A 25,741-nucleotide genomic window follows, 5' to 3' on the forward strand; every position below is an offset into this window, starting at 1 on the left:
TGTTGATATATTGTACACTGACTGAAACAACAATAATAATAATAATAATAATAATAATAATAATAATAATAATAATTCGTGAGATAAATATTAGTTTTAATGTCTTGAACTTTCTAAAGGGGCGCGATCCTACGCGCCCTCATGGGGAACTGCTCCTGGTTGTTGATGTAAATAATGGGGAATCCATGCTCACTTCGTGAGTTCGTATAAATATTAAGTTGACGCCAATATGATTTGTAATGAATGAGCATTACAATCGACAGACCCGTCTGCTGTGAAGTTGCGTGATTTGTTAACTTCTCGTGTCGGGGCCCAAAACTTTATTTCTCTCCAGGAAGAAGCCATATGAAGGATTCTATTGCTCTGCGTTAATTAACTAGTAACATGTCTAGTTCACAGTACTTAGCTTCTATACGTAGGGTTTTCTAATTTACATCCCGTGTTATGGAAGGGTTTTTAGTCTTGTTCAGAAATACAGCCGTTTATTCTTTTACGTAGAAACCATACTACCCCCTCTGCTAGATCAAAAACTGCAGATTGAAAGGTCCCAACTTCTCGTCCGAGTACTGAAGGGATTTTTGCCAAATTGAGTACTGGTTCTTTCCGAGGATAAGAAGGCCCGGAGCGTGATGCTGACCACATCACCATCTCGTCCCGGAGGTCAAGGAAACGTTTGAACTCTACATCCATGCTCCCAAACGTTGTACCTATTTCTTTTCTTAAATACACGGAACATGTTTTTACTCTTGGCCTACAGATTTTGCACCTACCAGAGTGACTGCTGTAGAGGTAAATAGAGCGAAAACTCAAACATGAAATTTTGATTTTTAACAGGAAAAAGCGGAGTCGAAAAGGAAGGCAAAGAATACGAGAGATTGGAGAATGCTGTATTTGCAGTGAAAGACCTGCCCTTGGGCTGAAAACTATGAATGAAATGAACATAAAGAAAAATTTCCCATGTCGAAAAATTTTCCCCGGATGTTGGCATACGGTACATGATTTCTAGCCTTGCGTACACGAAGAATACCGATGCACTGTCGCTTTAGAATTTTAGATTCATGAATGTCCACATACGCGATTAGACCAGAGTGGTCGTTTATATAGTACCTGAACGATGTTCCTGAAACCAGAAAACATGCATGATTCATACCGTTCTAATGACCCCTTTCATCTGAATGGGATGTACAGCAGATTTGCATTATCAGTGTATTTACAAGTCATTATCTTATCAAGGCTCAGTGATAGCGTAGCAAACCACAAAGCATCGTCAAGTTCCAGCTTTTGTTGCCAGACCTCAGAGTTTAAACTGCAAATTGAGTTCAGCAGCACTTTAGCGCTTATGTTTGCTGTTGAAAGCTGCTATCAGGAGGGGGGGGGCTAGATTCCGCGCATGCCGCAAGCGTCATCTATTCTGTTCAACGACTCTTTATCAGTTGCAGAAGATGAGATTATGTACTCACGTGTCCTTAATAAAAAAATGCGAAGGTTTTTGTGAGCATGTACAGCTCGATTCAGCGTTAATGGCCCCTGTCCTTGGTTGTTTGTCTAGTGAGCGAACTGTATGTTGCGTCATAAGTAGGGAGCGGATTTTTATGTGCTAAAAAATTTAAATATATTTATTTTTTATGTGCTAAAAAGTATGAAAATATTTGCTAAAAATAAAAAACAAATCCTTTAAATATGACAAAAATATCTTATTTAGCGTGGAAAAAAAAAAAATGTTATTAGATACTCACCAACCACACTTGAGTGCTAGTAGTTGGCCGAGAATTGCAGTGAACAACAAAGGTCATCTCCAAATTCTCCATCACAAATGCATGCCGATTATCTCTGAACAACGACTTATACTGTGAAAACGATCTTTCCACATCACAGGACGTCAGATGTGCATATTTAACACCGTCAATTTCACCTACAGGCACACCCTCCAATACTTGAGCAACTTTACACATTTTTTTATATCCACTGTTTTTCCCAAACACATACTGGAATTTGTCCCTTAGTACTTGTACTTCTGAACCTGGTAGCAAGTCTAGTTTAATTTTCACGGCACGCAACTCCCTGTTTCAGGCAATAGGTTTTTGGATGTTTCGAGTTTTTTATGGTGTCACACAAAAAGCTTAGATTTGCTAATAGGAAAGCCAAATCGTTTTTTAAACAATCATCTTTCAGTATATCTTGAAGGATATCGATTGACGAAGCCCGATAACAGGGAATTACAACAAAATATATTGCCTTACTTGATAGACATGAGCGAGAGGCAAGAGATTTGTTTAAATTAAATAATGTTCATACCCGAGCTCTTATCTGTTGTGTTTCACAACAAAGAGTGGAATGAAATCACCTTCAGTAACAACAAACATTCCAATTATGTGTTGCAAGATCTCTCCTCCTTGTCCATGTTCATTTATTCTCTAATAATAACACTGATATGTTGCCTAGCAGTTCTCAGAACTTGAGGCGATACTATTACAAAAATGGATCACGGATACACCACAAAGCGCTTAGAAACACGAAGCAACCAAGAATTCTTAAAAAGATAACGTACTTCTGATTGACATAATTGATTTAGTTTTAAAATATTTAAACGTTCTTGTAAAAAAATTATTTAAGTAAAAAAACTCCAAGATTTATGTGTTTATAATATATTTCCTGAAAATATGTATTTACATAATTTGTTTGTGAAAATATGTGTTTTTATGTGAAATAAAATTCGGGTTTTAAACTTGAAACTTGACATTCGGAATTTTTAACTTTGTTTATTGTGTTTTATCACACGCAAAAACAATATTTAATTACATAGGAATCCGCTCCTTAGTCATAAGAAATAAAATTTAATCACAAATGTGCATAGGAGGGGAAAAAGGAGAACGGAAGAATGAAAAAAAAAAAAAAAAAATACGTGCTCGAAGCTGAGGGACACTCATGTCAAGAAAATATGTCATCATGACATTGTTTAGTCAACAGACGTAGTGATTAATATCGGGACGTGTGGAAGAATATTGTGTTTTAAGACGGAGTGTACCGCGACATGATAAGAAGGAAGTGTTAGGTGTTATGACTGCGCTGCCTGACCTGTGTGACCCAGCCTGCCAGTAGTGTTGAGTAACTCGCTCTTTGTCCATCTACTCACTTTTTGCAGGGGCCAAAATCCCTGAATCAAGCTGTATTTGGAGCTTACAACTCTTTACGAGATACAAAATGATCCACTCACACACTACGCCGTGACAAACTATTAGTCTACTGTGCTGAATTCTTGAGTTTAGACCTTTTAAATGTAGACTAAGGATTCATGATTTAGAAAATCTACCTTAGAACGAATTTTTTAGACCTACAGACTCTCGAAAACGATTTTCAGGAGACAGTAGACGAAATTCGCATTATGGCAGTATTAAAGTAAAAATAAATAAATAAGTGTACAAGTAAATAAGTAAATAAATAAACTGAGGAAAATAATGCCTCTATCTCCCATGCTACAGGCATTAATTAAACAAAAATTTTACGCCACAGGTTCTTTCCAGTCACTAATAGGGAATAATGTTGGAATATGGAAACCCAGATCACATATAACAGATTGATCAGCTTTATGGGCTTTGAAGGCAACAACATTTTTTATCAATTTAACCAGCGATTGTATAGCTCGCGCAACGAACGATTACCGAAAAGCAATGGTGGCGTTGCTGTCTGTTTTGACGTGTGTATGTAGGCACGTCAAAGGGGGCGAGAGGTACGGGCCGATGGAAGTATTGTCTCTTTCAAGAAGATGAACAAATGAGGACATCGCTGTGGAAATAAAGAACGTAGCAAGAGAAAAATTCGAAGCTAATTAAACGCGCAACATATGTTTACGAATGAAATAATAATACCGTGCGATACAAGACACGTATTCACATGCAGTGGAACAAACAAAAGTCGTAATGTAAATATCACAACGCAAGACTGATTCTATCGATGTCATTTCTCTTCCGACTGTACTCTTGAATATCATTCAAGCTATCTCGTGACCTTTCCTGTCGCCCGCTCTTCCTTATCGCAGTGTTTCATTCGCATTCCTTCCGTCGGTATTGCCTGCTTGAGAGACCTATAAAAGAAGTCACGTTATAACTCATTTGAATTGCATGGAGCAATTGTACTTCAATCTAGCGGTCGTTACCAATCGACAGTGGTGATCCTGGTGGTTGTTCTCTTCCACATGTTGCCGTTTTTAATATGGGGATAGCCAATGGCATCCTTGGTCCGTATGTTTTGTTTACAAACAGTTAATTGTCGCGTGTCCTCCAGCCGACAGTGGTGATGTATATTCAGTTCCTATCGGCTGTACTGTCCATTCACTGATGTTTTACTGTCATCCTCTGAGGAGTTCAGTGCTGAGAGGAATGCGGTTCCGACTAGTCTAGCGCGGTACTGGAGTGGGAGGGAACAGTGACAGCGCCAGTCTGGAAGGAAGTAAAATCATACTGAAAACATTCGCCCAATTTACGAGAGCAGTATGCCTATTAGTTTTCTAACGCATTTTTGGCGAGATAGAGATACAACCATTCGTACTTATGTGTTCAGAGAAGGAAAGTATTGTAGAAAATTTTATTTATTTATTTATTTATTTATTTATTTATTCATTTATTTATTTATTCTGGTGAAGTTAAGGCCATCACACCACCAGAAATACAAATACAATAAAATAAATAAAAAGAAAAATCATAATAAAACTACAATAATATAAATGAAAAGAAGAATCATACTATAAAATTTAGTGATTAGTAGAATTGAATTAAATGTGTAAAGTTAATCAATTTAAATATTATATTGTACTGCTGAACTCACTTGAGAAGTATAACTACTTGATTTGTATTTTAAGATATCACCAACAAATGATTTTCGCATGACATTATAGGAATCTGTTTTTCACGATACCACTCACACATATTCTAAAATTTCAATAGAATAAAACCAAAAACTTTTCCACAGCATGTTTCCTTAAAAATGATTTGTAACGGTGAAATATTTAATATGAGTAATTCATATAATATTAATATAGCTAGCATCAGGGAGATGTTAGAGCAAAAATTGCAACAATATATTTACGGTCTTACTAATAAAAACTCTATATACAGACGTTTAACTGTCTTATACTGTTAACACAGCTACGTCATAGTTTCGTCATTACTTCATTACGAAAGGTATTAGAATATCTGAGACTCTCTATTGCATCCGGTAGAGCGCTCTAGTGTGCCGTGTTAAGAATCGATAGTACAACTGGCTCTGATCGATTACCACTATAAAACGTCTTTTTTTTTTTTTTTTTTTTTTTTGGTTGACCAGAAAACTTGCTATACAGACCACTGGAAACGTCTTTGATTACCACACTATATTTTGGCCAAAGAGTACAAGCTACAGCAATAATTTTCTACTTATTCTCTCTCTTTGGTTTGTTCTTCTGTGGTTACAAGGCATCCATCATCATAAATGACAGTCGATACGAACAGCTGTTAGAGGGGCGGCCATTTCTTCTCTATATATAATGCTTAAACAAGGGGTTTCGTGCATATAACTACTGCAAAGCAATTCCTATTGTATAGTTACAGATTGTTTATACATCCATCGCTTATGCATGGTTTATTAGTAACGTTTTCTGTCTCAACGCTGCATAAGTCTCGTATAAAAATTATACACGGTTTATTAGTAAGACCGTTAATTATATTAATAACAAAACCATATGGGCCTAGGTAAACAATATGTATATGAAATATTCACACACTACTACAAACTGAAGACTGCATATTTTTGGACGATTAATACTTCCCACTCCGCTCGGCTCGGCTTGACTGTAGCAACAAAAGAATCTACCTGCAACCCCCCCGCACCGATGGCAAGAATACCTCAGGTCCCAGCGCTAAACTCGTCGGAGGAAGACAGTAGCTAGGGGTGGGGAGCGCTTGTACCAGCAGGTAGAGTTTTAACTAGTGGAAGGGGGTAGTGTTTACATAGTCTGAAGCAAGTCAAGACCCTATCCTATACAACTATACAGCCTATCCTGATACAGCTACGTTATCCGAAGTTTATTGAGTGTTTGCCGTCTAATAAGTTTATCAATTGCTAAGTGAAATGTATTCACTAAATTAGCATAATGTGTATGACAATATTACATAGATGAACGTTTCCGGCAATGTTTTGCCATCTTCAGACTATTTGGTATAAATGTAACAATATATGAACAAATTACTGGATTAGAATACAAACAATGTCAAAAGTTAAAATGGTTAAATATAAGTAGTTAAAATTATTACTGATTATTGATAAGTTGTTTAAAATATAACAATCAAACAATGAAGAAAATTAGTTTCCATTAATACTTTGTATGACAAATGGTATTGTTTGTAGATATTCGTTTACGTGGCACATTTGTTGGTTCTTGTAACTCAAGTTAATAACATAATTTTCCGTAAGGGAGATCGTTGCAAGTTGTGTAAATCAACCAGGCCATATGCAACTGCAAATATTAAAAACGAAAAAGAATTACTATTGTGCTTAGCTATTACCGGTAATTAAGTTCCACATACATATAAAGGTTTTGAACCGGCCATATGTATTTCACCTCAGAATGATGTCATAAGATATAAAGCAGTGATTCACACTAGCTCCCTGCCTTAGTCTCTTATCACTTCTGTTACAGATTAAGTTGTATTCGTAGTGGCAAAATGATAACATCATGCTTATGTGCTAAGAATGTCTGGAAGACTCCACGGCAACGTTTGCGTAACTTTTCGCTGACTTCTAGTGAATTTTTCTAGTGTGTTTAACTCTGGAATTCAGGCCGTTGCTATATAGCCACCTTCTGTGTTACAATTTCAAATTCTCTTCGGTTTTGGAACACAAAATTGTGAACACACGTAACATTTTATCATGAGCCGCCACTGGACTGCAGTAACTGAAATTTAACAATTGAGGTACAGTGGTTCACAGATAAACCCTGTGTTGTGAGTGGTGGTTTACGGAGATGCAGTAATTAAATAAATTAATGAGCAGATGCTGTATACTCGCCATATTGACAGAAACTAATATCTGCGGTGTTTGGTCAGAACGTAACTATTTTTTTTTAAGCTGAAAGCGCAACCCTATATAAAACGGTTCTCTTTCGTTTGGTATAGTTGTGATGTCTTCATCTAATCGTATGTTATTTTCATTCACATTTGTATGTAAACTAGAAGTAGGATTTGTATAGGAAACGTGAAAATAAAAATGCTTGTATCTCAAAATAGGTTTTTTGGACTTATGTTTTGACCAGACATGACTGATATGTCATGCCGAGCTTTATATATTATGATTTATTCTTCGTTATTTCTTTTATTTTATTTTTGATTGCTCAGAAGATAAAAATAAATATTTTTTCTTTAAATAATGCGTGGGAGACAGGAGAAAAGTGATTTCCAAAGTATTGTAGTAATATGTCACATATCGTTTTATATTTATAGCACTAAAACATTCTAAGTGTTGTGTACTATTCAGAAGGAAAGGAGTCGAACTGATTTGTGATACCTATCCATTTTCCAGCTCAAAAACCGTGGCCATGACTCATTTTTAACGTCTACGACGACATCGCAGCTCTATGTGGATATCATCAACAAAATTAATTTTTCAGGAATTTGGTGTATCAAATCTAGAACAAATTTGTAAACAAACATTGCTGATTTACTTCCATAAAAACCACAATAAATTTAAATTTGATCCTCACGAATACCATACGAGACAAAACTACAGTTTCTTTTTAAATACTCCCAAATGCCACACAACTGCTGGATTAAAACACAGCAGAAATTTTGGACCCAAAATATATAATGCATTAATTAGAGCTTATCCTGAGCTAACTACACTTAACACACACAGATTTAAGAAACAAATCAGATTAATTATTTAATTGTTTAAGCTAATTGAGTTAAAAATTGATACTCTGATATTTATGTACTTTTGTATTGTCTATTTGTATATAGACCCTATTATCACATGCTGTATGTATTTTACCATTTATTAATGTTATTGTGCTCAATGAACTCTCTTAATTTTGTGATATATTTTGTATAACTGATCTGAACTGCGCCCGAGCACGAGCTTCTGCTCTTTCGGGCTGCGATGCCTAATGTAGCTCAAGTGTGAAGTATTAAATAAATAAATAAATGTAATCGGTAAATATTAACCAACAACTAAGAAGTAACTCGTTCTTGTAGTGAAGATATCAAACACGAAATATGGGTCCCGTTTGCCATGAAGAAGTTACCTGCCGGTGTTATGGTTGTGTGTCAGTAGGTCAGCAGATCCAGTCAGCCCAGCCTCCATGAGATAATCGTCACGTGCCTGCAGCATTCGTCCCGGACCGCTCCAGCCGGTCCAGCTGTGGGGAAACCCATCCGAGCCTTTACAAAGCTGCCTCGAGAAATTTCAAAGCAGGCTGTTCTGACCCGTCCTCAGATGCTTCTTGTAGGCGATCAATCAGCAGACACACCGTTCTTCAGGGAATAAACCCAGTCTGTTGCGTTTTGCAGCTTTTGTTTACATTCCAGATACTTCGTGAATATCATTGTGCTAGTCATCCTTATGTAATTCGACTATACACTCTCTCTCCCACGTAAGTCACCTACTGGTATAAAAATACGATAACTCTTTGTTTATGTTCCATTTGAACGACAGTGCATACTTCTTTAAGTAAGGTGAGATTATGAATTGTCGAAGAGAGAAAGCGAGAGGGAAATTTGGAAGTGAAATGTAGAGCGTTGCACTTATTAGAAATGTTTAATCGGTTATTTGATGACGCTGTCTCAATAGCAGAATTATTTGGCGTCCCTGCAATATGGATAGCAAGATCTGCGAGATGGGACCGAAGATTCGTCATAAGATTGCCTGACATTCTCCTCACAGTTGGAAAAAATCGGGTGGGCTGTATCGGAGACACTGCTGCAAGTTTTATGCGTGGATATATCGCGTCGCTGATAGAATTGCTGTTAAGATAGACGTCGGCAGTAACAGTCAACATCTCCTCTTTCCAGATACCCTGAAAAATCGCTGTGTTGGTACTCCTGGAAGTAGCCATCTGGTGTACATTGGGAATAAACATGTCGGTCGTTATAGTAATCCCCGGGCTTTATTTTTATTTTTTTATTGGTTTATTTTACGACGCTGTATCAACATCTAGGTTATTTAGCGTCTGAATGAAATGAAGGTGATAATGCCGGTGAAATGCGTCCGGGGTCCAGTACCGAAGGTTACCCAGCATTTGCTCGTATTAGGTTGAGGGAAAACCCCGGAAAAAACCTCAACCAGGTAACTTGCCCCGACCGGGATTCGAACCCGGACCACCTGGTTTCGCGGCCAGTGCTTTATTTTGCTACCCGTTGCTTATACGCCCGCTCCAATTTTTTGCGCTGTATATGCCTCGACCTTGTGAATTTTCTCTGTTTAACTTCACATAGGCCTACAAATTTTTCCAATTTAACTTGTCGACTGCTGATTGTTGCTCAATACTGAGATGGTAGCCTGGTTCGTTACGAATCGTTAGACACCACTTCGAACGTTCTATAGCTTCGCATTCTCGAGTTACACTGCCTCGGCTGCCGAGCGACCCTCCAATTCGTGTCTCAACTTCCCCTGTCCCGTGTATCGCTAGATGACGTCACACGCTCCAAAGTATGGTCGTGTTGGATACATGGATCCTTCATCTGTCGATCGTCGTTTACTTCATTGGAATGTGTCGTCTAGTTTAGAAATTATAGGCGCATCAAAACTCGTTTGAAAATGTGTCTGTCGACTTTCTGCGATTGCCCGAAGTTACGGACGTCACGTCAAACCTCCGAAAAACTAAACCGGGTAATGAGTCCAATCAGGATCCGAACCCACACCGCTCAGATGGAAAGTCCAGCTCGTTATTTCTGATCTACGTCGTTGAATGTTATTGGACAACTCTATTAAATTCTCATGAAATACTGTTATACTTGTGATAAATAAAACGGCTATCCTAAGGCTTAATACAAATACGGTAGTTTCTTCATATGTGTAGAGCTATGTCGGTGTCGCGCCGCTGAATATGGGTTCATTAGCTGAACTTGTTATTTTGACACCTACTGTCATTTCCCAAAGTTTGTAACAAACTCAGCCTAACATCCTGTAACCTATATGCACCTACACACAAACTGTATGTATTCCTTTATTTCTGAAGGTTCTGTTTTGCTTTGTAATTGATGCTTGCGTAAGACACTGTAATATTGTTTCTTGAAAGGATTTTTTATGAAAGCTAATTAAAATTACGAGAATGTAAATGTGTTTTATATACGTCTAGGATGTTGAGATTGCACGCCTTCTTGTACAAGAATTTCATTATCTCATTGTTAATGTTACAAGTCTGTTGGATCAATATGTTTAAGCATTCTGCTATACAGAGTATTTTGTAACCTGTGAGACCCACTTCATCAATGGATAGGTGGTACAAAACAGTGAAAATAGTTCATATAGACATTCGTCCCATGTGTCCTTGTTTCCGAATTAAAGCTAACTCAGCTATACATAAGCGTTATCTCGCGACCTGTTTACTGGATATAAGTTACTATAGCGGACGCGGGGTGTTTTTCTGGATGTTCTCCCATTCCTCCTCGCTATTATAATTCTACCATTATTCCACTATCACCATTACTCTGCGAAATCCCGAGTCAAGCTTCCAGCACAAGTAATAAAAAAAAGGCTAAAAGTTGTACATATTTGTCTTTAATAAAAACTATTATGGCTGGCCTGCGCGTTCTCCAGACCTAAACCTATTAGATTTTTGTTTGTGGGGACGCTTAAGAATAATTGCTCATTCATTACCCTTTGCAAACATTTAAACACTTGTCGGCGTATCCAAGACTGCTGCCACTTAAAACCAATTTTTTAAGAATATGGCAGTCTACGACGACTGTAGAATTGCATTCAGACTGAAGGCGGGCATATTTTGCACTTTCTGTAACAGTAAGTTCTTAAGCAGCTCCATATTACTGACATACAAATATGACTGGAACTTGCAATCAAGTTCAGATGGGGAAAATGTTAGGCCTATATGAACTTCTTGCATTTTCTCTCTCCTGACCAGCGATGAAGTGGGTTCCACATGTTACGAAATATTCTGTATTTGTTGTTTTTGAACTGTACGAAGATAGGTTTGAACCTCATAAGTGATATCAGAAAGGCACACTCATGAGGCAACTAAACCAGAAGATATTGGGGTAGGGTGGCCAGTTCCTTTTCCTCTCCATTGCATACATCGTTAAGACATCAGATCATTCATTCATTTAGTGTTCTGCCCAAAGGCAGGTCTTTCACTGCAAACCCAGCTTTCTTCAATCTTTCCTGTTTTCTGCCTTCCTCTTTGTTTCCTCATATGATCCATATATCTTAATGTCGTCTATCATCTGATATCTTCTTCTACCCCGAACTCTTCTCCCGTTCACCATTCCTTCCAGTGCATCCTCCAGTAGGCAGTTTCTTCTCAGTCAGTGACCCAACCATTTGCTTTTCCTCTTCCTGATTAGTTTCAGCATCATTCTTTCTTCACCCACTCTTTTCAACACAGCTTCATTTCTTATTCTATCTGTCCATTTGACACGTTCCATTCTTCTCCATATCCACATTTCAAATGCTTCTCTTCGCTTCTCTTCACTTCGTCGTAATGTCCATGTTTCTGCTTCATACAATGGCACATTCCATATAAAGCAGTTCTCTAGTCTCTTCTTAATTCTTTTTCCAGAGGTCCGCAGAAGATGCTCCTTTTCTATTAAAAACTTCCTTGGCCATTGCTATCCTCCTTTTCACTTCCTGGCAGCAGTTCATGTTACTGCTTATAGTACATCCCAAGTATTTGAAGCTGTCTACTGCCTCATTTAAAATTCGCAAGTCTATCTTCTGTATTTTTCTTCCTATGACCATGCAAGACATCAGATGTTTACAAACAATTATTTTTCCTCTGATACATATCAAATGAAATATACTGTCTGATAATAGACTGATGTAGGCCTACAGTAGTGGCAGAAAAAACTGGACCGACCCTTGTAGCTGATTTCAGAGCCTTGTTCACTCCAGAGCACGATAGACTGATAACTAAGACTTTCGTGGTTCGAATCTTGCCTGGGAAGGAAACTTTTTTTTTGTTCCTTATTCAAATTTATTCCCAATACTTTTCGTTTGCAGCCATATTTTACTACTTAATTAACGTATTATTCCCAGAACATGAATTTTACCAGCAATCGAAAAGTATTGGGAATAAATCTGAATAAGGAAAAAAAAAAAAAAAGTTTCCTTCCCAGGCAGGATTCGAACCACGAAAGTCTTAGTTACCATCTATCGTGCTCTGGAGTGAACAAGGCTCTGAAATCAGCTACAAGGGTCGGTCCGGTTTTTTTTGCCACTACTGTACATATAGCCAGATTCTCAATCAGAGGGAACTCTGTATTTATATCCTGAAATTATACAACATATCTCGACATATTTCGATCGCTTCTCTGATGCTTTCTAGATATAGGGCTTCTTTGCATGTATAGTTAAGAGTTAAATGTAGGCCTATTAATGTTTGTATTACAATTTCACTTTTTCTAAAGCTGAATTTTTAATAGCGTCGTATACCTTTTTTGACTGGATTTTATTCAAAGGATTTAATTTTGTAAATGGTATCTTTGTTTACTTAATTATAGTTGTCTTGTAAAGATGTTCTTTCGTTATTCGAAAAATAACAACTATCTGATTTTTTTCTTCCAAGTTTCAGAATTCCCCCAACTGCGAATTTATTTGGCCATACAGTAAAAAGCTTTGCCATATCTCTTGCCTTCACAAAATTCCAATAATCCAGGTGTTTCTGACTTCCCGGTTTCTAATGACCCACGTGGGTATTCCTTGAGGGATCCCTACTATCATTATCACTTTTCTTTCGTAAGAGCCTTCGTCTCAAATAACTTTCGCCTTTTCTGAAGAAAGAAAGAAAGAAAGAAAGAAAGAAAGAAAGAAAGAAAAGTCGGTGTTATGCTATGCGGACCCTTTATCTTGCTCTCTCAGATCCCCAATTTGAGTCCGTGGAGATACTTGGAGGACATTGTTTATGTTCTGCCCTTGCCACATCACTTGAAGTCTTAAGTGTACGAAATTGATCACTTGTTGAAAGCCGCAAGACTTGATGCCGTGACAGAAGTGATGAATGAGTTTGAATATTGACGCGATGTTTGCCGTGCTACAAGTGGGCTCACCTTTATTTTTTTTTATTTTATTAGGTTATTTTACGACGCTTTATCAACATCTTAAGTTATTTAGCGTCTGAATGAGATGAAGGTGATAATGCCGGTGAAATGAATCCGGGGTCCAACATCGAAAGTTACCCAGCATTTGCTCATATTGGGTTGAGGGAAAACCCCGGAAAAAACCTCAACCAGATAACTTGCCCCGACCGGGAATCGAACCCGGGCCACCTGGTTTCGCGGCTAGACGTGCTAACCGTTACTCCACAGGTGTGGACTCACCTTTATTACAGACAGTGTAAAAACTTGAGCTTTCCCTTTATTAAATATCGCTCATTTCAGTTATTTTTTCTAATTTCGTTTCTATAATATACTCTTCAAGAGTTCAGTGTTTTTTAGTAATCTGCAAATTCATCATTATCGGCGATTCTTTACATTACATGTGTCGTCCACATCTGTGGAGTAACGGTCAGCGCGTCTGGCCGCGAAACCAGGTGGCCCGGGTTCGATTCCCGGTCGGGGCAAGTTACCTGGTTGAGGTTTTTTCCGGGGTTTTCCCTCAACCTAATATGAGCAAATGCTGGGTAACTTTCGGTGTTGGACCCCGGACTCATTTCACCGGCATTATCACCTTCATCTCATTCAGACGCTAAATAACCTCAGATGTTGATAAAGCGTCGTAAAATAACCTACTAAAATAAAAAAATTACATGTGTCATTCATTTTGTCACGTGATATTGCGATGACAGAGTAATAGTAGATAAAATAGGCTAGAAATGTAACTTAACCAGTTTGTTTGTTTATAGCTGGTTTAACTACCAGTCTTCTTTTCGCCGAGGAAAATAGGAATCCTTAATTTTTTCAAAGAGGTGCGTTTCCCTTCTCTTCCGATCTGGGTTGTTTGAAGCTGTAGCCCTTGGCCTTTCTGATCACATGACTGGTAATTCCCACTATTAATGAACTTCTGGCTGTCTTACGTAATCTTTGCGCAGACAGAACCGTACAAAGAGTCTAATATTTACAAAATATTATTTATTTGTTTATTTCATTGTCCGAATTTCAAGTACAACATAAGCCTTAGTTCTGTACGGAGTCAGGGTAAGGAGGGCTATGAGAGACGTCTTTCAGTGCGCTGCAATAAATAATGTAAACATACCACTCCTTGCAAAAAAATATTCCCCAGAAGTTCCGTTCAGTATGCGAGTGAAATAATTTTGCCGGTGTCAAATTGTCGTGAACTAAAGGAAATACAGTGCAGATATTGGTTACCAGACATAAAGTCCAGGATTATAATGTCCATACGTCAAAATGTCCATGGAATAATGTACACGTTTAAAATGTCCATTTTAAATCTTCCAGAGTCAAAATGTCCATAGTAGTATAATGTCCACTTCACTCTGATGTCCAGAGTCATAATGTCCATAGTAGTATAATGTACACTATATCCATTGTTCATGGTAGTAATAGTTACCGTTGTAAAAATTTCCAAATGCAGAACTGATCAGAACTGAATTTTTTAAAGACGGAACGAAATCCTCAGTTAGTGCCATCACAGAAGGGTAAGCCACTTCTTTCTCTTCGTGGATACCTGTACCAACATCATGACTTTAATAGAGATAGGACAAAAATATATTGGCGATGCAGGAACATGAACCTCCCAAGCCTGAAAGGCATGCAGCACACAAACAACGCGGTAGAAGACTGGCACAATATTCTTCAACTCGTGGTGGCTGTACATCCATCCACTTGGCGATTTATACAGTGCCTATAGCACGAAGAAAATGGAATTTGGACACAAATATTGCAAGCAAGAGTGAGGCATACACAAATTAAAGAGCCGGGAATGAAACGTATTTGACGAATCAAAGACAGATTCTCCAGATTGTGAGAAACTACAACAGGTACAAAGAAAAAGGAGAAATTCTCTTAAATCTTAAGGGGAATTGAACGTTATCGCATGCAAAGCAATGGTAAAAATAGCCTATATTCAAGCAGTCATAAATGTAATACTATTTATTACAGCTATTTCATTTTTTTAGTAGTATATGTATACACGTTAAACTTTAAAATGAAAAAAGAATGGTTAATATAGTGTAAATCTTACCCTTAAATTAATTTTTGAATTTAAACATATTTTTTTATATAAATTCACTACATACCTGTGATTAGGTACACTCTATTCACTTATCATAGCAGACATTCAATTAAAATTTTGGCCACTTACTGCTAATAGATACTAAAACATACCTTACTAAAATTATTAAAATAGGCTATCTGTAATATTATGGGCATAGGGCTTATACTATCTTCGTCAATTTTTTTTTTAATTTATTGACGGTGATGATTGATATAAGTCCTATGCCCATAATATTATAGATACATGAATAATTTTAGTAGGGTATGTTTTAGTATCTATTAGCAGTAAGTGGTCAAATTTTCAATTCAATATGTGTTATAATAAGTGAATAGAGTGTACCTAATCACAGACATATAGTGAATTTATAAAAAAAAATGTGCTTAATTAAAAAATTAATTTAAGGATAAAGATTTACTATAGAGTAACCATTCTTTTTCATTTTAAAGCTTAATATGTATACACACATAGCTAACAAAAATGAAAGACCTCTGATAAATAGTATTATATTTATGACTGCTTGAAGAGAGGCTCTTTTTACCATTATTTTGCATGCGATAATGACCAACTCCCCTTAAAAGTACTGGTTACCATCTTAAAAGTGGAGCTCCGGTTTCCTATGATTAATAACTTATTTGTACGAGCTATGGAATAAAATTTATTGCGTTCTATTCAAGCAGAATTTTCCTTTGAACTTGGACATTATGGACGTTTGACACTATGGACATTTTGACCTAACGGACGTTTTATCATAATATGGCCTTTCTGTCGTATGGACATTTAGTACATGGACATTTTCACCGTATGGACATTTTGACAAGATGGACATTTTGACCTTATGGACGTTTTATCATATGGACATTCCGTAGTATGGACTATATACGGTGGAAGCCAGATATTTGTAGCATGAATGTTACTGCTCTGCATCGCTGTAAGTAAACTCGCGAGATTGCAGTCAATCGTATAAATCTCAAAGAAAGACATGCGTATTGAAAATGAGTTGGAGTATTTCTAGATATAGTAGAGAAGCACACTTGAGTAATTATAATAATTCAAGACACATGAATTATTAGAATCTGTTGGAATTTATATATTTTATTATAGTTTGAATGTTTTATAACATCGCGAAGTGTAGAATTAATATTTTTGTTCCTCTTCATCGAACCCTGGAACTTTTGATAGAAAGTTGTATACCCATGGGTAGATACATGAATTTAACACTTTCTGAAAGAATTAGCACAATCGATTGGAATGTATAGATTTTATTAACGTTTTATACATATATCGCGTTTTCGTCGCTCAGATGCACGTTTTTGCCATTTCATGTATATACTAACAAACTTATGTTTCTCTGAGAAAAGAAATATTGACGGATCGTACCTAGTACATTCTTACACTTTTGATCATAACCAGATTACTATCCATGAACATGACGTAGCCATAACAGTCGTATTCTCACTGCGTCCCGAAGTCATTTGTTTACAGAGGTTCTTTGATTCGGGGTGTTTTTTTTTCTATTTTCAGCGCACTGAGCCATTCAGACAGTATTTTTCAGCAACCTTTTTCGGGGAAAAAGGTAGCTCTCCGCTTTCCTTCAAGAAATGAATCCCTGATGCGCTGCATTTATGCTTACAGACGCCACCACTTGAGCCAGAGAGCAGAATAAACTGTTTCACTCACGAAGTGTAACAATTCATCTAATTCACTGACGTCAACTTATATGGGCGCGGGGAGGGGGGCCGAGCCCACCCAATATTTCGTTATTATTATTATTATTATTATTATTATTATTATTATTATTATTATTATTATTATTATTATTATTATTTCTGTTATCGTGATAGTGGTGGATTGCTTATTGAAATCAGCAAATAATTTTCTTTAATGCATAAGGATTCATTGCTTCTATGCACTTTATTCGCCTTTCCTATCGCTATTCAGGTACCACATAACGGCAGTGCTCAAAAGTTGGATTAAAAAGATGTGGAGAACAATATTCTCTTCGAGGAACTTGCTGAGTATGACATCGTGCATGCCTATTAAGAACTCTGAATAGAATGTCAGTATAACACTACGTCAGAGTCACGTCGGAGGTCGCCACAGTTGATGTGTTGGACTGCACGACGGCACATGCATGTCAAATGGAATAGGAGGAGTAGAAGTTGTTATGGGCATGGTAATGGAAGTGGAGGAAGATGAACACGGAACTGAGTGACTGGGCTTCGTTTGTAAGACAGGCTTTAGGTCTCCAAAGACTGTAAGATAGGAAATGAAAGACAAGACAAAGTGAGAGAACACAGACTTTTTGTATGTGAGATTAAACAGCATGTGGAGTAACGGTCAGCGCGTCTGGCTGCGAAACCAGGTGACCCGGGTTCGAATCCCGATCGGGACAAATTACCTGGTTGAGGTTTTTTCCGGGGTTTTCCCTCAACCCAATACGAGCAAATGCTGGGAAACTTTCGGTGCTGGACCCCGGACTCATTTCACCGGTATTATTTATCACCTTCATCTCATTCAGACGCTAAATAACCTGAGATGTTGATACAGCGTCGCAAAATAGCCCAATAAAATAAAAATTAAACAGTGTTAACCCTTAGGAGCCGTGCGCCCATTATAGTAGCCAGCTAGTTTTATGGCCATAACGTGATATAATATTGTATGCTGTATATAAAATACGTTGATATTCTTTAATTTTATATAACATTAAGGACACTGCACTTCATTAAAACAATATTTCTTTTTAAAGGAGCAAAATCATTTCAACTGCAGTCAACCCCATCAGCTTCCATGCGTACCATTACACAGATTGTTTTACATGGGCCCTCCCCATCCTTTACCACAGCCTCAATTGACTGCAGTGGCCGGGACGCGAACCTGCGATCTTAGGCAGGATATGCTGGCCGTACATATCTTGTGTGCCTTAAACCGTTCGGCTAACGAACTCAACACGGATTTACCCGATTATACAGGTATACGAACTCCTGGGCCGGGTAGCTCAGTTGGTAGAGCAGCTGGCTACGGACTGGAAGGTCTGGGGTCCGATCCCAGGTGGTGACAGGAATTTTTCTCGTTGCCACACTTTCAGAACGGCCCCGAGGTTCACTCAGCCTCCTATAAAATTGAGTACCGGGTCTTTCCCGGGGTAAAAGGCGGTCAGAGCGTGGTGCCGACCACACCACCTCATTCTAGTGCCGAGGTCATGGAAAGCATGGGGCTCTACCTCCATGCTCCCCAAGTGCCTTCATGGCATGTTACGGGGATACCTTTACCTTTTTACGAACTCCTGGTTAAGATTAGACATTTGCGTGCAATAGTGGTATATCATAGTGGTATAAGTCTTCCGGCTTCTAAGAGTTAATGCCATCGGTAGTCGGGTGATTATTAGTTAGATCCGAAGTTCTCGGGTTCAAATCCTGGGATGTTAAGGAGGAATAACATTTCTAGGCATAGATTCTTTCGAAAGGAAACTAAAGCCGGAGTTTTTGTTCTTAGATTTACTAGATATAAAAACTCTGTTCTTGAATGAAAGTACCCCATGGAAAAAAATCGGCAGTGCATAGGCTTACTGTGCTGCATATATTGATGTAACACTACGTGTGGGTACGATCACCTGTCGACAGGTAGCTACGTAGCTTTACTATGACGCATATCTTTACGTACAACTACTTGTGGGTGCGGAGGTCAATGGGAAGGAAAACAAGAGGTTACAAGGACAGGGGGAATATGTGGAGAACAAACAAAACACAGGGGCAATACAAAACGAACAAAACTGACAAGGAGAAGGGGAATACAAGGAGGGAAAGGGGAATAGGGAAACGACAAGGAGGTCAAGGGGAATACAAGAACAACAATGGAAAAACGAGGAGGGGGGCCTTATATTTTACTGTGACTGTGAATTCCAAAGTTAACCTTCCATCCATAGTAAGGAGAAAGACGTAGCTCTAAGTCATAATTCAACGGTCAGCCGTTTATTACCTTGTCAAGTTTTGTGCTTATTTTAAATTGGTTTATTTTACAACGCTTCATCAACTGTGGTGTTTATCTAGCGTCTGAATGACGTAATAAAGAAGGTGGTATTGCCAGCGAAAATTAGTCCGGAGTCCAGCGTCGAAAGTTACCCAGCACTTGCTCGTATTGTTTCTAGTGGGTTCAGAGAAAACTCCGGAAAACACTTGAACCAAGTATTTTGTCCCAACCAAGATTTGAACCCGGGCCCGCTTGTTTCACGGTCAGATATGCTAACGGCTACTCCAGAGCGGTGGACTTTGTGCTTTTCTGCTTTATACGAAGACCATCGCTGCGGCGTGTAATGTCGATCGAGACTCAATAGGTCTCCGTTTACATCATGGGAACAAGAAGAATGTGTAAGAATAAATAATATGGGAGTGAGGATTGGCTTAGCTTGGTGGAGGTTAGGAATATGGAAATTGAAAAACAGGAGGGGTACCGTAGAGAATGTTATCTGTCCCCTTTTGCGGCATGGGAGAAGACGCGTTCCATATAGTAGGCCTGTTAGAATGGAACTAGTTATTTAAGGTATGTAAGAATATAGGTGAATAAAATTGTAAAGTAAGGCAGATCTGGAGTAATATAGAATTGTAACATGTATGTCTTACAGATATACATATGATGGATTTATTTATTTATTTATTTAAATATACAGAATAATGAATATAATTACAAACAAGAGGAATAGAAATAAAATAATACAAACAATATAAAACAGGAGATACTGTAGTATTAACAAAATTTGAGACCGAATGAGCAGCGCTTGTGTTCGGTCGCAGTTCAGATATAATATTAATAGGCCTATAAGAGAATATAAAATAAAATAAAATAGGAAATAGAATTAAAATTACAGTTACAGAAATTATATAATACAATATTAATATAAGAGAAATATAGAAAATAAAAAAATAATAATAATAAAAATAAATAAGTAAAATAAAATAGGAACTAAAATTTAAATTACAGCGGCAATGGAATTATATAAAATAATATTAACACTAGAGAAGAATAATATCGCACGTGAAAAGTAGGACTATTCATGGTATATATATATATATATATATATATATATATATATATATATATATATATATATATATATATATATATAAGATGAATAAATATATTATATATCATATCATACCATATCATATATCATACCATATCATATATCATATATCATATATCATATCATATCATATCATATCATATCATATCATATCATATCATATCATATCATATCATATCATATCATATCGTCGTGTGAATGCAAGAACTAGGTAACTTGATTTTTCATATTTTGTGACATTGCCTATTTACTTATTTATTGCACTAAGGAATATGTCTCGTTTTCTTTTGCCTATTTGTTATATTGGAAAATAGATGTCGCTGGTATCGTTCGATCAGTTACCTAGATCCTGGATTACATTTTGTGCGATTTTTGCTATGCTATAAAAGAGGTAACTAAAAAACGCAAATTTCGAGTTACCTAGTTCTTGCATTCACACGACGATATATCATATCATATCATATATCATATCATATATCATATCATATCATATCATATCATATCATATCATATCATATCATATCATATATCAAGATCTCAGTTTGTATTTCAGTGATATCTTAGAGGCCTCTGTCGGACAAAGTTGGAAACGGAGTATAAAATTTGTAACAAAGTGTGAGGAGAAATACAGATTTTTTTGTGAGCCATATAAACACTGTAATGTCATTGGTGGTAGAGACTAGAGTGATTATCGTATTCATTATTCAGTCTGATGTTCTTGGAGTCACTCCTGGCCGAGAACGTTGTATTTAAAGAATAGTTCAAATTTTATAAGTCCCAGAAAGGAGGTAGTGCTCATGATCAGACATACAACGAAACAAAATTAATTTTATTATCTCAGCTAGTCCTTCTCTTGTGACCCAGGTCGCTCGTCCTCTGATCATGCGCACTGCTTCCTTTCTGGGACTTAGAAAAAAGTTTTTTTCGCACAGATACTTTTATAAGACTGAACGTCACTGCGGGCTATCGCCTTATTCAAACTTGAGATGTGTTTGTTGAACTTCCCGTTATATGTTAGCGGCCTCTATCAGACAAAATAAGAAGCGAATTATGAAATATAGAAGACATTTATTCGAAACTGGGTAGAAGGCGTGCTGTCGGAATAAAAACCAGCATTTCACATAGCTACAGTATAATAATAACTTTCTTAAGGGCAACTAGGAGAATGTGTGCATAGCTATGAATTCATATCTATAGTATACAGGAGATAAAATTACATAGGTCGACTAGTTTATGGACATACTACATGAAGTTTTATCAGTTGTCTTTTGCGTCGCAGAACAGTACAAACGAAGAATCCTTTTCCTATTGCTTATACAGGGACATCACTTTATTTTTACCAACATTTTTAACATTAACATGGCTATACTCGGAAACACTGTTGCCCCCTTCCATTACAGGAGTTTGATGTTACTAGTGCAATATGTAAACAAATCATTTTACTAGGTATAGGAGGAGAGAAAAGTAGTGTGTCCATTTATGTTGTAGGGAAATACGATATTACGATTTTCAGTTTAATCATCACTTTTACGGAATTTATCAAAATACAGTAGAGTAATAACATTTTTTTTTCAAAAACTCAACTTTTCAGGCGGCTATGTTCGTTATGTAATGTCTACTTTATTTAGCATATTAATTATTGGTGATAACATACAATATAGAGAGTGCATTTAAATTGAGGGGGTCATAAGTAAAGGGCTGTAAGTGCACTTAAGTTACTTTTGAGAAAATGGGGTTTAAATATTTAAGCTTTTGTAAAATCGGTGAAATTTTTATTTAAATTTTAATGTGTGATGCGATTAAAATATCCCTTTGCCACTAAAATTTTAGATACTTGTTCTTACATTGGATGCAGTTAACTCATGTTATTACAAATGTCCTAGCATTCCTTTGCTTCTAGCCACCTCAATTCAAAAAAAAGCTAATCTGAATTTTTAAGCAAGTTGCTGAAAATGGTTGCCGTTCATTACAATGCAGGCTTCAATTCAGTGCGCATATTATTAAAAACATTTTGAAGCATATTCTATGAAATTGAATTGATCGTTTCTTGAATATAATTTTTTAGTACGATATTATTAATATAGGTTCTTTCTTCTATAGAAAACGCAATCATATTTCTGAAACACACTATACACTGCAGTGTTTACTTCACTGCTTGAAGACTTCGAATGCAACAGCGGCCGTAAGTTTGTGTGTCTGACGGGAGCAAGGACATTAGTGAAGGGGTGGGAGTGAAGTACATTTAGAAATGCAGGTACAATAAAAATGCAAGTAAAAATAAAATGATGTCCCTGTATTATTACAAAGGAAACCAATCTTTATAAGGCTCTTAGCTCTATAGCTTTTATGTTTTGTCTGATAATTACAGTACTGTAATGAATGTGGGACGAGAGAAGAATAATTGCAATGTTTGCCTGTGATTTATAATTCCTTTGACTTCAGAGCAAGTCTGTATATATATTTACATATCTGCCTTGGGGTCTGTGTATTCTGGGACAGAATTTTTAAAGGGGTCATCATGATTCCTCGCTTCCACATTTGGACCCGCCCAGTAATATTCCAGTATCCCTGGAGCTATATCATCGATAATCGAAACAGATATTAATGTATCCTGCCTCGGGGCCATTTATGAATAAATAGTGTTCTAATATGCTACTGACTGTATTTCGCTTTCAGCGATGCGTCCATAACCTGTTTATTTGTTCTGGGAAGTAGATGACAACTTCCTGTGATATGAAGTGGCCTTGGTCATTAACACGTTGTTCTGGAGAACTTTGCCCCTTGCATGACCAGTTCGTATAACCTACTTATCTCTTTTAAGGAAAGTGAGAATTGTAGAGCAATGTAATATAGTTGACTGTTCCTCTTCTTGTGTACAGCATTCCAACTTCTTGCCAGATCCAGCATGTCAGGTAGGTGTCATTTGTTTTTAGTTGTTGTCGACATGTGCCAAAAGATAATGCACAACAGAATAAAATGGAAAGAATGTAATGGACGAACAACATAATATCCGAATAGGGATGAGCAGGGTCCTTCTATGCTTATCTACTTAACAAATATTAAATATTAAAATACTTGTCACATTTTATTAACTTGAATGTTTTCGGCTTGATTGGTAAAATTCATGCTTTGGGAATAATAAATTAATTAAGTGGTAAAATATGGCTGCAATAGAAAAGTATTGGGAATAAATTTGAATAAGGAACAAAACAAAGTTTCCTTCCCAGGCAGGATTCGAACCACGAAAGTCTTAGTTACCAGTCTATCGTGCTTTGGAGTGAACAAGGCTCTGAAATCAGCTACAAGGGTCGGTCCGGTTTTTTTTTTTTTGCCACCACTGTACACTTCGAGAATGTCAACACAATTGAAGTCATTAGTGGATGAAGGGAGTATGTTGCATCTGTTACCATACACAAGTAACACTTTTTTTATACATTAAAAAACATTCTTGCATCTGTAACATATGTCCTTCCTCTCTGCATTTTTATATGCTATCGCAAGACAACCCCTTCATCCACTAATATCTTTCATTTTTAATACATAAATAAGACAAATGAATTGGAAAATCACGCACAGTAAAAAACAAAGAGATAAAAAATCAAGAATATTTAAATAATTCTTCCATACAAACCATTAGGACGAAGAGTCATTGAAAGAACACACAAAGGGCCTTGCACAAAGAACAGACAATTCAAGAATAGTAAACTGGAATTTTGTTAATTTGCCATTTCTTTGCATTGTATTTTTCTAACAATAAATATTATTATTATTATTATTATTATTATTATTATTATTATTATTATTATTATTATTATTATTATTATTATTAAAAGCCAGTAAGAAAGAGGAGGGAAGTATTATATGATATTCTTATTGAATTTGGTATTCCCAAGAAACTAGTTCGATTAATTAAATGTGTCTCAGTGAAACATACAGCAAAGTCCGTATAGGTCAGTTTCTATCTGATGCTTTTCCAATTCACTGCGGGCTAAAGCAGGGAGATGCACTATCACCTTTACTTTTTAACTTCGCTTTAGAATATGCTATTAGGAAAGTTCAGGATAACAGGCAGGGTTTGGAATTGAACGGGTTACATCAGCTTCTTGTCTATGCGGATGACGTGAATTTGTTAGGAGAAAATACACAAACGATTAGGGAAAAAACGGAAATTTTACTTGAAGCAAGTAAAGCGATCGGTTTGGAAGTAAATCCCGAAAATACAAAGTATATGATTATGTCTCGTGACCAGAATATTGTACGAAATGGAAATATAAAAATTGGAGATTTATCCTTCGAAGAGGTGGAAAAATTCAAATATCTTGGAGCAACAGTAACAAATATAAATGACACTCGGGAGGAAATTAAACTCAGAATAAGTATGGGAAATGCGTGTTATTATTCGGTTGAGAAGCTCTTATCATCCAGTCTGCTGTCCAAAAACCTGAAAGTTAGAATTTATAAAACAGTTATATTACCGGTTGTTCTGTATGGTTGTGAAACTTGGACTCTCACTCTGAGAGAGGAACATAGGTTAAGGGTGTTTGAGAATAAGGTGCTTAGGAGAATATTTGGGGCTAAGCGGGATGAAATTACAGGAGAATGTAGAAAGTTACACAACGCAGAACTGCACGCATTGTATTCTTCACCTGACATAATTAGGAACATTAAATCCAGACGTTTGAGATGGGCAGGGCATGTAGCACGTATGGGCGAATCCAGAAATGCATATAGAGTGTTAGTTGGGAGACCGGAGGGAAAAATACCTTTAGGGAGGCCGAGACGTAGATGGGAGGATAATATTAAAATGGATTTGAGGGAGGTGGGGTATGATGATAGAGATTGGATTAATCTTGCACAGGATGGGGACCGATGGCGGGCTTATGTGAGGGCGGCAATGAACCTTCGGGTTCCTTAAAACCCATTTGTAAGTAAGTAAGTAAGAAAGAGGACTGAAATCTATGCAAAAGAAAAATCACATTAAAAGAGTAAACAGTTCAGAAACTGCCAAACAATTTTTCATATTTAAACAGATGTGGAAAGGATTAAGACCAGGCAAAAGAACACATGAAAAGAATAGACAGTAAGTTAAAACTATCCATATAATTATTTATATGGGCTGTAAACAAGTAAGTTACAAAAATATTGTGGAACCACGCAAAGAAACATATTAAAAGTATGAATAATTCAGAAATACACAAATGATTATTGATGTACGAATTGATGAGAAAATACACATTGGAAGGTCACACAAAAGATGAACAGACAAAACTTATGTACAACAAGAAACACTTCCTA

Source organism: Periplaneta americana, chromosome 2, assembly GCF_040183065.1.
Source record: "Periplaneta americana isolate PAMFEO1 chromosome 2, P.americana_PAMFEO1_priV1, whole genome shotgun sequence".
Lineage (NCBI taxonomy): Eukaryota > Metazoa > Arthropoda > Insecta > Blattodea > Blattidae > Periplaneta > Periplaneta americana.